Here is an 11,907-nt window from a genome sequence, read left to right as displayed (position 1 = left end):
CAGAGACAGAGACACAGAGACAGAGACAGTGAGAGACAGAGAGAGACAGAGAGACAGAGATAGAGACAGAGAGAGAGAGCAAGCAAAGTGGCAGGCCATAGTTGGTGTTGAGTATGAATGCACTCCACTGTGGTTACCACCACTTTTATCCACCAGGGTGAGATAGAACAAGTGGGCTGGAGCAAGGATATATCCAATCAGTGGTAAACTCCTCTCTTACTTAGAACTCATAGTCAACTGCCTTTCATATTTTTCCTCTCTGTATGATGTCTATTTTACAATTTTTTCTGCTCTTTACATTTGTTCACAATTCCTGGTTTAATTAGGATTTTAGCACCAGTTTACACTAAATGAGATATGTTCAATCATAACTGCTTTTGATTTGTGTTTCATTATTTGCGAATAGGAAGTTGCAAAGACAGGAACAATGATTGGTCTTGGTATATAGCCAAAAGTGAATCATTGATAAATTTGGATTCCAACCTAAGGCTTATAAGCAATGTCAAAGTAAATTATATTGACTTATTAATTTTAATTAAATATCCTAAAGTGGGTCAAGATTAGTTCAAGGCCTTTGCCCTTAAGCAAAGCAAGTTAATTGCCATCACAATGTGATAGGCAATCATTAGGTCATACTGCCTTTCCCATGGCTTCCTTCTGTTCATTAATTTCTTTCTATGGGTATATTTGAGGGTGGTGACTAGATAGTAGGTTATGTATGCATAGTGGGAGGTGAAAGGAAATATCTGGAATAGGACTCAAATGCTCATATTCCAAGGGTGGAGGCCAGAAGAGGGAGTGAGGACCCTTACCTTTTACTTTTACTTTCAACCAAACAAACCTTTAAACCCAGATAATACAGAGACTACACATGGATGCCTTATCCATGAGAGATAGATAAATAAATTTTAATGTCTTCTTTTCTTTTCTTCTTCAGAAGCTTAGATAACATTTCAATCTTGTCCTCCTTTTCTGCATTACTGCTGGATGTTTTAAAGATACCTGTAGTTTAGATTTTTAACATTTCAGTTTTTATCCTTTCATGTGATTTCATTTTGTCCTTTACAGTTTTGAATATGCAGTTGAATTTAAATCAATATTATACTTTTTTGGAAGAAGAAATAGTTTAGTGACTTTTAAAAATTTTAATTTGTATTTGTCAGATTTAAAAAATATTGATATATAATTTTTTCCTTCGTGATGTACATTTTTGTGTCATTTGATGTTATTTTAATTTTCTACTCTTTTAATGAAGTTATCAGATGGATTTTTGTTTTAAATGCTGTTTCTATTTTTGTGTATCATTTATTTTAGTTTTGTTTTCTTTTTCTTTTCTTCTCTGACCTGCCTTCATGGTGCTTAATACAATGCACTCCTATGTTGTACTTCTGTATGAATACCTACTAGTTGATAGTGCTAATGTTGTTGGTGTTCACTCATCCAGTTGTGGGTGACTCTTCATGACCCCATAGATTATAGCATGCCAGACCCTTCTGTCTTCCATTATGTCCTGAAGTCTGTCCAAACTCATGTGTGACTTCCACCAATGCTAAAATGAATAGTAACAATCATTTAAGTATCTGTTGGTATTCTAAAGAATTCTGTTGCTGTAATTCTTGCTGTTCCACATTTTTGCCTTGCTGTTCCACATATTTGCCTTGCTGATATGCCAAATGCCTTATAGGATTGTTTATAGGTGTCTATATGATTTAAAATTGAAAAGTTCACATAACTTTCCTTTGCTGACTGGTCAAATGTTGGTATTACGAATCAATATTGCGAAAAATATAAGAAATACTTGAAAAATACTGTCATTTTATGAACATTAACATTAATCAACAATTACTGAATTTAGAATAGACCCTGGGTATAGAACCTATGATATTATAAAAGTTATAAAGGACACTGTAAACGAATTTGGGGACGGGAGAATAGTATCTACTGAGACAAGGTTAGAAAAGCCACTAGTAATATGCTCTATTAATTTCTAAACCCAACTGACGACTCAAAAATACGTGAGAAATTTCAGACTGAAGAAAATGCCTGGATATTGACTTGCAATCCTCATTCACAAGTATATTATAGAAAAGTTGCAACATTAATGAGCAAAGACATAACATATTAGCTCGGGTATAAGTTCTGCTTTGCACCAGTCCTGAAGGCAAGATTCTTGCCAACAGAAGCAGGTACCTCATTGGTTAATGAGCTAAAGATCAAAACTCTACCTAGACTAAAGGCCTATTCCCCTAAATCAGATAGAGGCGACTCATGTGTGAAAAGGTCTAAAATGAATTCTAGTATTGTGGGAAGAAATAGCTTACCTGTGCAGGTTACACAGAGAAGTCTAACCTGTAAGCAAGGCTCAGACAAAACACCTTATTACAGACAGCAAAGATAAACCAAAGATTGGACCTTCTTAGGAAAGAACTTTTGCCCTCCTGTAGAGATATGGTCTGAGCATACAATAGTAATCCCATAGGACGAGCAGACTTCTGACAGGAACAAGATAAATTGTTTGAAGAAAAATATTAGAGGCCCTACATTTGAACACTTGCAGCTTCCAAGGGAAAAAAAAACACTTGAACTCAAATATCAGCAATGCATGCAATATTTTGAGTTACTCTTTGGATATGGCCAAATGGTTGTGGTAGTATTAACTGAATCTGGCAATGCCATTCAGTACAAAGGGGATCTGCCTCCTCATGTTGTGATACCTTTCCATAATGATAGCAAGATGAATGGTACCCCTTGAAAATTCAAGCATGAGCAGGGTGATACAAGTAGGTAAAGGACTATAAGGGTATAACTCAACAATAACTCTAATGAATATTATATTATTGAAACAGTCATAAATTCTAATGAATTGATAGACTATAAGAAATCATTCAAGCAATTGGAAAAGAATCCATCCATGAGATTCAATTCTAATTACCATCAGGATGTCTTCTTGTGTACAATTCAAAGAAATTAAGCAGGGAAAGTTACCTCCAAGGGAAAAGCCAACTAAAACATGGTCATATTATCGACCTTATACACTCAAGAAGAGAGTATAACTTTGGTGGTACAGAAATTGAGGGCTATAAGATACACTTTGGGAAAATTAAATGGATCCAAGGAAGGAGGTCATATCAGACCCCATAAACACTAAGCATGCCCTCATCATCAATTCTTTTGGATCCTTTTATACTTAGTCTCATAGGATGTCATATAAAAGTGATTGTGAAAACTGAAGAAGAGCACTCTACTAATTTGGACAGTGGAGCACAAATTAGCTTTCTATTCCATTCATTGTATGAGAGATATTTGAAGAAAATGCATTTCTAACCTCTAGATAGATCTAGCTTTGGAAAACTGAGTGACAAAAACTATCACTATGTAAGTATATACATTGAGGAAACCTTGAAATTTCTTAAGAAAGTTGTTGGCAACAGTTAACAAGACTGTGGATACCCTATCTCTTATGTATACAGACCTACTGTATATCAATGGAGTGTCAACTTTAATTGGAACTTATTCCAGTCTATGATTTTAGGACAAAAGCACATGTGCACACTCTGACCTTCCACACAGCTTGTGGAGAAGCATACAGTCAATTGGTTACAATAAATTTCACAAGATTAATAGTCCTTCAACTTCTCAAGTGGATCCTGAGAAATTTGACTTTGGAGATTCCTCAGTACCTTCCTCAGTACCAGAAGAAAAGAAAGGGAAATTATGGCTTGAATTTGTCAAGAGAACAAGTGTTTTCTCACTGCATGCCTGGGATGTGGAACATGCCTAGGGAAAAATCCACAAGATTCAGTTCACTGACTTGGTAGTTCTGGTGATGATCTAGGAAAAGTCCTTTCTTATGAATGATCTCAGAAGCTGTCTCAAGAACTTTTTGGTCAATGGAATCATAACTAATTCCAGAGGCCCATATGCATCTTACAATAATGCTAGTGCCAAAGAAGAATGGTAATATACAGGTAGACAGCTGGACTTTGAACAGAAGACCCAAAGTGGATGAGCACAACACACTAAGAGTTCGAGATGCCTTGGTCTATCTACCAGGTAGTCAGTTGTTCTAAAGCACTGAATTTGCACAGTGGCTACTACTACATTCCTGAAGTGAGAGAATCCTTGGTAGATTTTAACCATGTGAACTTGTGACTCAAGTGGAATGGGTAGAGCATAGACCTCGAGTTAGGAAGATCTGAGTTCAAACCCAGTCTCACATGCTTCTAGCTTTGGGCAAGTCATATAACTTCTGTACACTAAAGTTTTCTCAAAAGTAAGACAGAGATAATGCTAATAGTACCTACCTCACAGGGTTGTTACAAGGATCAAATAATATAATGTTTCTAAAACCCTTTGCCACCTTTGAAGAGCTCACTGGTATTGTGGTTGTGTCATCTCAGGGGCACTTGACATTTTCATAATACTGGTGAAGAAAACAGTTGAAAAATGAACTAAATTCAAGTCTTTACATAGCTTCATGACAACACTGTCCTTGGGAAGATCCTGGGAGAACATGGAGAAAGATTGATGAAGTTGATGGATCTCATTATGAAAAAATGCTATTCATATCCAGAGGGAGAAGTGATGAACTATGAGTGCAGATTGAAGCATATTTTTTCACTTATTTTATTTTTATTGCTTTTTCACAACATGGCTAATATGGAAATATATTTTCCAAGACTTTGCATGTATAATGGGTATTATATTGCTTGCACCCTCAATGGTCAGGGGAAGGGCTGAAGGGAGGGAGAGAATTTGGAACTCAAAATTTTAGAAAATGAATGTTAAAATATATTCATACAAATGTGTATATATATATATGAGCATGGGAGGAAAGGAGTGTATACAAGAGATGTTATTAAAAGTAGAATCAACAGCACATGGAAAAAAATGAATATGGAGTGTGAAAGAGAGGAATTGAAGATGACTCCTAGGTTGTAAGCCTGGTTAACTGGGAGGCTATCTAGTACTGAAGCTGTGATGATACCTAAAGGAGTAAAAGTGAAGAAAATCATATTGGATTGAATTAACCTTCTCTGCTCATTATCTACGGATGACTAGAAAAGCACATAGCTGATAAAGGGCTATAAGAAGTGATACAAGCCAAGAAGTGAGACAGTGATGCCAAAAGATTCAAATGCTAGCAACTTGGACACTGTTCTATTGAGACAGTGACTAGAAGTTAGAGCTGTGTAAGAGAAGGCTATACCAGATTGTCAACAATCCTGTGCACAGTGATCGAAAGCAATTATTGCTATCTAGTGTATATTGTTCTATGACTACGAAAGCTTTACATCATGACATTGGCCATATGGGTTAAGAATAGACCCTGGACTTAATAGGGAATAGATTTAACTGGACAAAATTATTGCAGATATCAACAAGAAGTGTGAGACTTGTACTTGTATAAAAAAGAAGTACTACCAACACAAGCTTGATGTTTGGACATTATACAGAATAGGGATAGGGATTGTATCTGTAATTTTATTGGTACAGGGAATTCCCAGGGGAGGAACTGCCTTTAACAATGTATACAGATGAGGGTGAAAGAGGAGAATGTAAAAGGTGACTTGAAGCTTAACATGAAAAAAACCAACTAAGATCTTGGCAACTGGTCCCATCATTTCCTGGCAAATAGAGGGAGAAGAAACGGAAGCAGCGTGAGATTTTATATTCTTGGGCTCAAAGATCACTGCAGATGGTGACTGCAGCCATGAAATTAAAAGATATTTGCTCCTTGGAAGGAAAGCTATGGCAAATCTGCACAGCATACTAAAAAGCAGAGACATCACCTTGCCAACAAAGATCCATATAGTCAAAACCATGGTTTTTTCCAACAGAAATGTATGGCTGTGACAGACTATAAGGAAAGCTGAGCACCACAGAATCAATGCTTTCAAACTGTGGTGCTGGAGAAGACTTTTGAGAGTTCCCTAAACGGCAAGGAGATCAAATTTGTCAATGCATAAAGAAAATTCAGACTATTCACAGGAATTTTAAATGCTGAAACTGAAGTTCAAATACTTTGGCTACATAATAAGAAAACAGGACTCATTTGAAAAGACCCTGAGGTTGAGAAAGATTGAAGGCGCCAGGAAAACGGGGTGACAGAGAATGAAATAGGTAGTGTCATATAGACAAAGAACATAAACTGGTGGATAGAAAGGCAGGCCTAGCATACTATGGTCCATGGGGTCACAAAGAATTAGATAAGACTAAACAACTACAACCAGATCTTCTTGGCTCTGCATCCACTTTATCCACTGTACCATTGTCTCTCTCATTTAGGAGAATAAAAGCACTAACATGTCTGGAATTTGTCTGTATTGATTTCCTATCTCTTGAATGCAAAAGCAAGAACATAAATCATATATTAGAGGTGACTGACAATTTCATAAGGAACTTGAAAGAGATTTTTTTAAAAAAATCTTGAATTGTACATCTTAAGGAAAATTATGCTTAGTTAGAACAAGATGCAGAGATAAATAAAAGCTTTTCAGGAGATTCTGAAGGATAATTCTATGAATTTTTTAAGGCTTTGGAAATTTTTGACATCAGGTCTTTATTGTGTGTAATTTCTTTTAAAAACTTATAGATTTCCTTGCCATGATAGTGCCATCATTATGATTATATCTTTCTCTCTTTCACCAGGTAAACAGAAGGAAAGAGATTTGCCTGAAGTAATTTCATAATTTTAATATCTTTTTTTTCTCTTTCAACCAACAACTATGGTTTTGTTTTAAAAGCTTTCACCAATGAAGTATAACTTTGCTATTTTTCTTTCTATTTCTGAAACTATTGAAGAAAAAACAGCCAAAACACTTAAATATATCTATATCTATGGAAGTGATGTGATAGATTATTTTTAGAAGAAGTGCTATTCTTAATAATTCTTTGTTTTTATCCTTTGTTATGTTCAAAATGTATTATTAGTAGAATCAATTAAAAGTTATTTTGAACTTTTATAGTTTTAATAGCTTTTTAATTATCTTTTTTAAAAATTTATTTATTTATTTTTAATTTACAGCATTCAGTTGCACAAGCTTTTCTGTTCCAGATTTTCTCCCCTCCCAATCAGATATAGGCTTTACATATACATTCACATTAAAACATATTTTCACATTAGCCATGTTGCAAAGAAGCATTGTAAGCAATGGAATGAACTACGAGAAAGAAGAAACAAAACAAAAAGAGAGAGAGCAAATAGTATGCTTTGATCTATATTCACACTCCGTAATTCTTTGTCTGGATGTGGGCAGCATTTTCCATCATGAGCCTTTTGGAATTGTCTTAGAACCTTGCATTGCTGAGAAGAGCCAAGTCTTTCAAAGTTAGTCATCGCACAAGGTGATTGTAACTGTGTACAATGTTCTCCTGGTTCTGCTCACTTCATTCAGCATCAGTTCATATGTCTTTCCAGGTTTTTCTGAAGTCTGCCTGCTTTTAGCACAACAGTATTCCATTACATTCATATACCACAACTTACTCATCCATTCCCCAGTTGATGGGCATCTCCTCAATTTCCAATTCTTGGCCACCACAAAAACATCTGCTATAAATATTTTTGTACCTGTGGGTCCTTTTCCCATTTGTATGATCTCTTTGGGACACAGCCCTAGAAGTGGTATTGCTGGGTCAAAGGCCATGCATGTTTCTATAGCATTTTGGGCATAGCTCTAAATTACTCTCCATAATGGTTGGATCAGTTCACAACTCTACCAACAATACATTAGTGTTCCAATTTTCTCACATCTTATCCAGCATTTATAATTTTCCTGTTTTGTCATGGTAGCCAATCTGACAGGAAAGATGTGGTACCTAAGAGTTATTTTTATTTGCATTTCTGTAATCAATAGTGATTTAGAGCATTTTTTCATATGATTATTTATGTCTTTAATTTCTTCCTCTGAAAACTGCCTGTTCATATCCTTTGACCATTTATCAACTGGGGAATGGCTTGTATTCGTATACATTTGACTCAGTTTTCTGTATATTTTAGAAATGAGGACTTTATCAGAGACAGTGGTTATAAAAATTCTTTCCCATTTTTCTGCTTCCCTCCTAATCTTGGTTGTATTGGCTTTGTTTGTACAAAAAAATTTTTAATTTAATGTAATCAAAATTATCCCTTTTGGATTTCATAATGTTCTCTATCTTTTGTTTGGTCATAAATTCTTCCATTCTCCATAAAACTGACAGGTAAGCTATTCTTTGCTCTCCCAGATTGCTTGTAGTATCAACTTTTATATTGAAATCATGAACCCATTTTGACTTTATTTTGGTATGTGATGTAAGATATTGGTCTATGCCCAGTTTCTGCCATACTATTTTCCAGTTTTCCCAGCAGTCTTTGTCAAATAGTGAGTTCTTATCCCAGAAGCTGGAGTCTTTGGGTTTATCAAACAGTAGATTACTATAGTCATTGACTACTGTATCTTATGTATCTAACCTATTCCACTGATCCATCACTCTATTTCTTAGCCAGTAGCAAGTAGTTTTGATTATTGGGCTATTACAATTTTTGAATGAAGTTTATGTCATTATCTTGGTCAAAGTATTCCAATGATTTCTAAAAGAAAATGATATAGGGGATTCCTGTAGGATTATAGTCCTGGAAAAAGAGCTAAAAAAAGAAAAGAAAGAGAAAGGGGCTTAAACAGAACGTTTAAATACACCTGAAAGACAGACAAAAATAAAGAAGCAAAGTTTGTGATCTATCTCTCTTGTGAAGGATGAAAGGAAATTATAAAAAAAAGTGCTGGGTATGTTTGTGAAACTTGTTGGCATGGATTGGTCTAGAATGTAACTTGGCTTTTATCTGTCTGGAGCTAGGGTGAGTTTCCTAGGGGTGGGTAGATAGTAGGAGGAGATATTGGGTTTTCCCAATTTAAAGTAGGATATTCATTGCCTGGCAGTATCTGCCAGTCCTTGTTTTTGGAAGTTACGCAATATACTTTTAGCTAAGTAACTTATTCCATCGTAATTTGAGAACAAGTCCTAAAATTACTCACTGTAGTCAGATGGGATTGGTTAAAAAAAAAAAGAAACTGGAAACACCTAACAATGAAGAAATGTGTAGAAGTCTGTGTTACAGGACAACTAAAACTGGAAATATGAGGGGATAGGGAATTGAGCAATCCAGAATAATTAGTGTCATGATTGTGTGGTTCTGAATGAAGGAGAAAAGATTTTGTTTTACAATGTTTATACTGAAGTACACAAAAATGAAAGAAAATAATTATGGATGTAAACTTACCCTCCTCTTCCCACCTAAGGCTAAGTAGGTTTTTAGCTAAAGAAATCTCATAAAAGTCAAAGGAACTAATGCGACTAAAACCTATTTTACTAAAGCACAATTTCACAACCTGGTATTTAAATTGGACTTTGAAACAATAAATCCCACAGGCAAGCAAAACCAGTTAATAGATCTTTGTCTAAGTGCTCAACTCTGGGATTTGGCATCCCAATTTGCAACCTGGGACAACTATATTACTTACACTTACTCAGATTTCCTCTAATTATTTCTTCTGACCCTCTTGTATACTAATAAATGGCCCATTATAGAACATTAAAACTGAATTCTTTCCATTAAAAATGACTTTGTTGCTAACAAACACAATCAAAGTTTAATGTACAGTGTTGGTTAATATCAGATTGTTTTAATGTAGAGTGAATGTTCTCCAGGTTAAAGTACTGTAACACTAATTAGGCTTCCTGGTTCAGTCAATTAGTTGAAAAGGGGTGATGAATCTTACCCCACTCATCTAAATATTGCTTATATTCTTAGTTTGGTTTTGGTTTATTACTTTTTGATATAAAGATTTTTAAGCTTTAATGTGAAATTTTATGTAACTTAGAAAATATAAGCCTCCCAAAAGACATAATTTTAGTTATCTTCATTTAGTTAATTTTATTTGGGTAATAGGGAGGATATTCCTTTTGATATAATGTATGCTTCTAGTTATGCCTGAATGCTCCTTCAGAGAAATTTATATTTCCCAAAATGCTATACAGACAATAGAAACTCCATAAATATTTATTAAATTAATGTCAAATTTTTAAGATCATCTTTTTCCCCCTCCTTCTTATAACTGGTCTCAGCAATGAGATTACTAAAGACTAAATAGACTCAAGTGAATTAATCAACAATTATTCACTGAGTGCCTACTGGATGCCTAGTATATTTTTTAAAATGAAGAAAATTTAGTTCCTGCTCTGAAAAATGTTTACATTCAAGTTAAAAAGATGACTAACACACAAAATAATTAAGGAATTATACTGGATAATATACTTAATTATTAAAGTAATTAATTATCAGACAGTATGGGGTAACAGTTAAATCTATAATTAACTATTGTGTTAAGGGAATAAGAGATCACTTTAGATAGGGAATTTAACCTGACATCCATGGACAGTTTTCAGGGCATCAGTCAATGTGGATGGGAAAAATACGTGTTTACTTCAATATAATTAATTTCCTTTGTAATTAAATATATTTTATTTTATGCATTTAAAAATATTCTTCTGAGAAGTGGCCCATAGGCTTCACTATACTGCCAAAGAAGTATATGATATATAAAAGGTTAAGAACTCCTGGCTTGGGCTATAATTTGTGGGGATGGCTTTGCTATAATTAATCTAAGTTTATATTCAGAGTGGGATTTATACTCAATTTTGTCTTCCTGTCTTTATCACTGTGCTTAGCACGGTGTTTGTCACGTAGTGAATACTTAATAAATATTTGATAGTTGATTGATTGACAGACGAGGGAAAGGTAAGATTTAAATAGAAATGGAACGGCATTCCAGTCAAGAGCCAAACACAGGGAAGTAGGAATAAATGTGGAGTATATATGAGTCTATCTTCAAGAAACATACATTCCAAGAGGTGCAAACAATACTAATAGTGGTGGCCAAGATGGGGAGTTTTAGTTTAGTGAGTCAGACTGTGATGAATTGCTTCATTAGGGCAGTTAACTTATATACCTTTTTCAAAACTGTAACATTGTTGATTTGATTATTGTGACCAGCAGAGGTAGAAAAAGTGAAGGTTGGGGGAACAGAAGAGTAAAACATTATGTCATGGAAGGGTAAATGAAGGCCTAGGTAGATGGCTAGGTGGGATGTGAAGCACGGTATAGTCTGATGCCAATGGGACCACAGTCATATAGTTTTCTAAGTGAGTGTGCAGTACTCACTAAGCAAGACTTTAGCCCAAGATCAGGAGTTCTAAAACTGAGCATATTAGCAGCCCCCCAAACTGGGAGCATATTGTTTGAAGACTGGTTCAGGGGGGAGAATCATGGAACCATCTGTTATCTGGATTGGTAACCAGCAAAATGGATGGACAAATACCCTGCGTTCTGACTGAGAAGGATCTTGAGTGGCTTGAAGGGGGTGAATGAAAGGGAAAGGGATATTTAGTGGTAACAGGTAGAGTTTGTTGGGTGTTTAGTGACACAGGTAGACACAAATGCTAGATGTGAAATGTGGAATATGATAGAGGATATGAGGTAATTGCTACTTGAGATTTTGGGCAGAAGTGATGATTAGAAGTCCTAAAGATCTCAATGTAGATAGCAGGGACTCTACATGGAGGCAGACATGGAATTAGCTTGAAAACTGATTGCAAACTATGATTTTTGTCTTTTTATTGGTGTATGTGTGGGGGTGGGAGAAGCACATGGTTCATGATAAGCTAGGTTTTGGAAGAAGGTCCTTTGAACTGTGTGACTGAACTTCTAAAAGAGATTTTCTGTCAAGATGAATCAAGATATCTTTGTTTTCCATTGTTTTTGGCCTTTGAATGTGCCCCCCAAATCTGAAGAACCATAAGTTCCAATATACAGGGAGAAGTCCCAGAGTATAAAAATAAGGCGACTCCCATTTATTCCCCAGCATCCCATAT

This window comes from Trichosurus vulpecula, chromosome 5, assembly GCF_011100635.1.
Source record: "Trichosurus vulpecula isolate mTriVul1 chromosome 5, mTriVul1.pri, whole genome shotgun sequence".
Taxonomy (NCBI): domain Eukaryota; kingdom Metazoa; phylum Chordata; class Mammalia; order Diprotodontia; family Phalangeridae; genus Trichosurus; species Trichosurus vulpecula.
Note: the sequence above shows the minus strand (reverse complement) of the source record.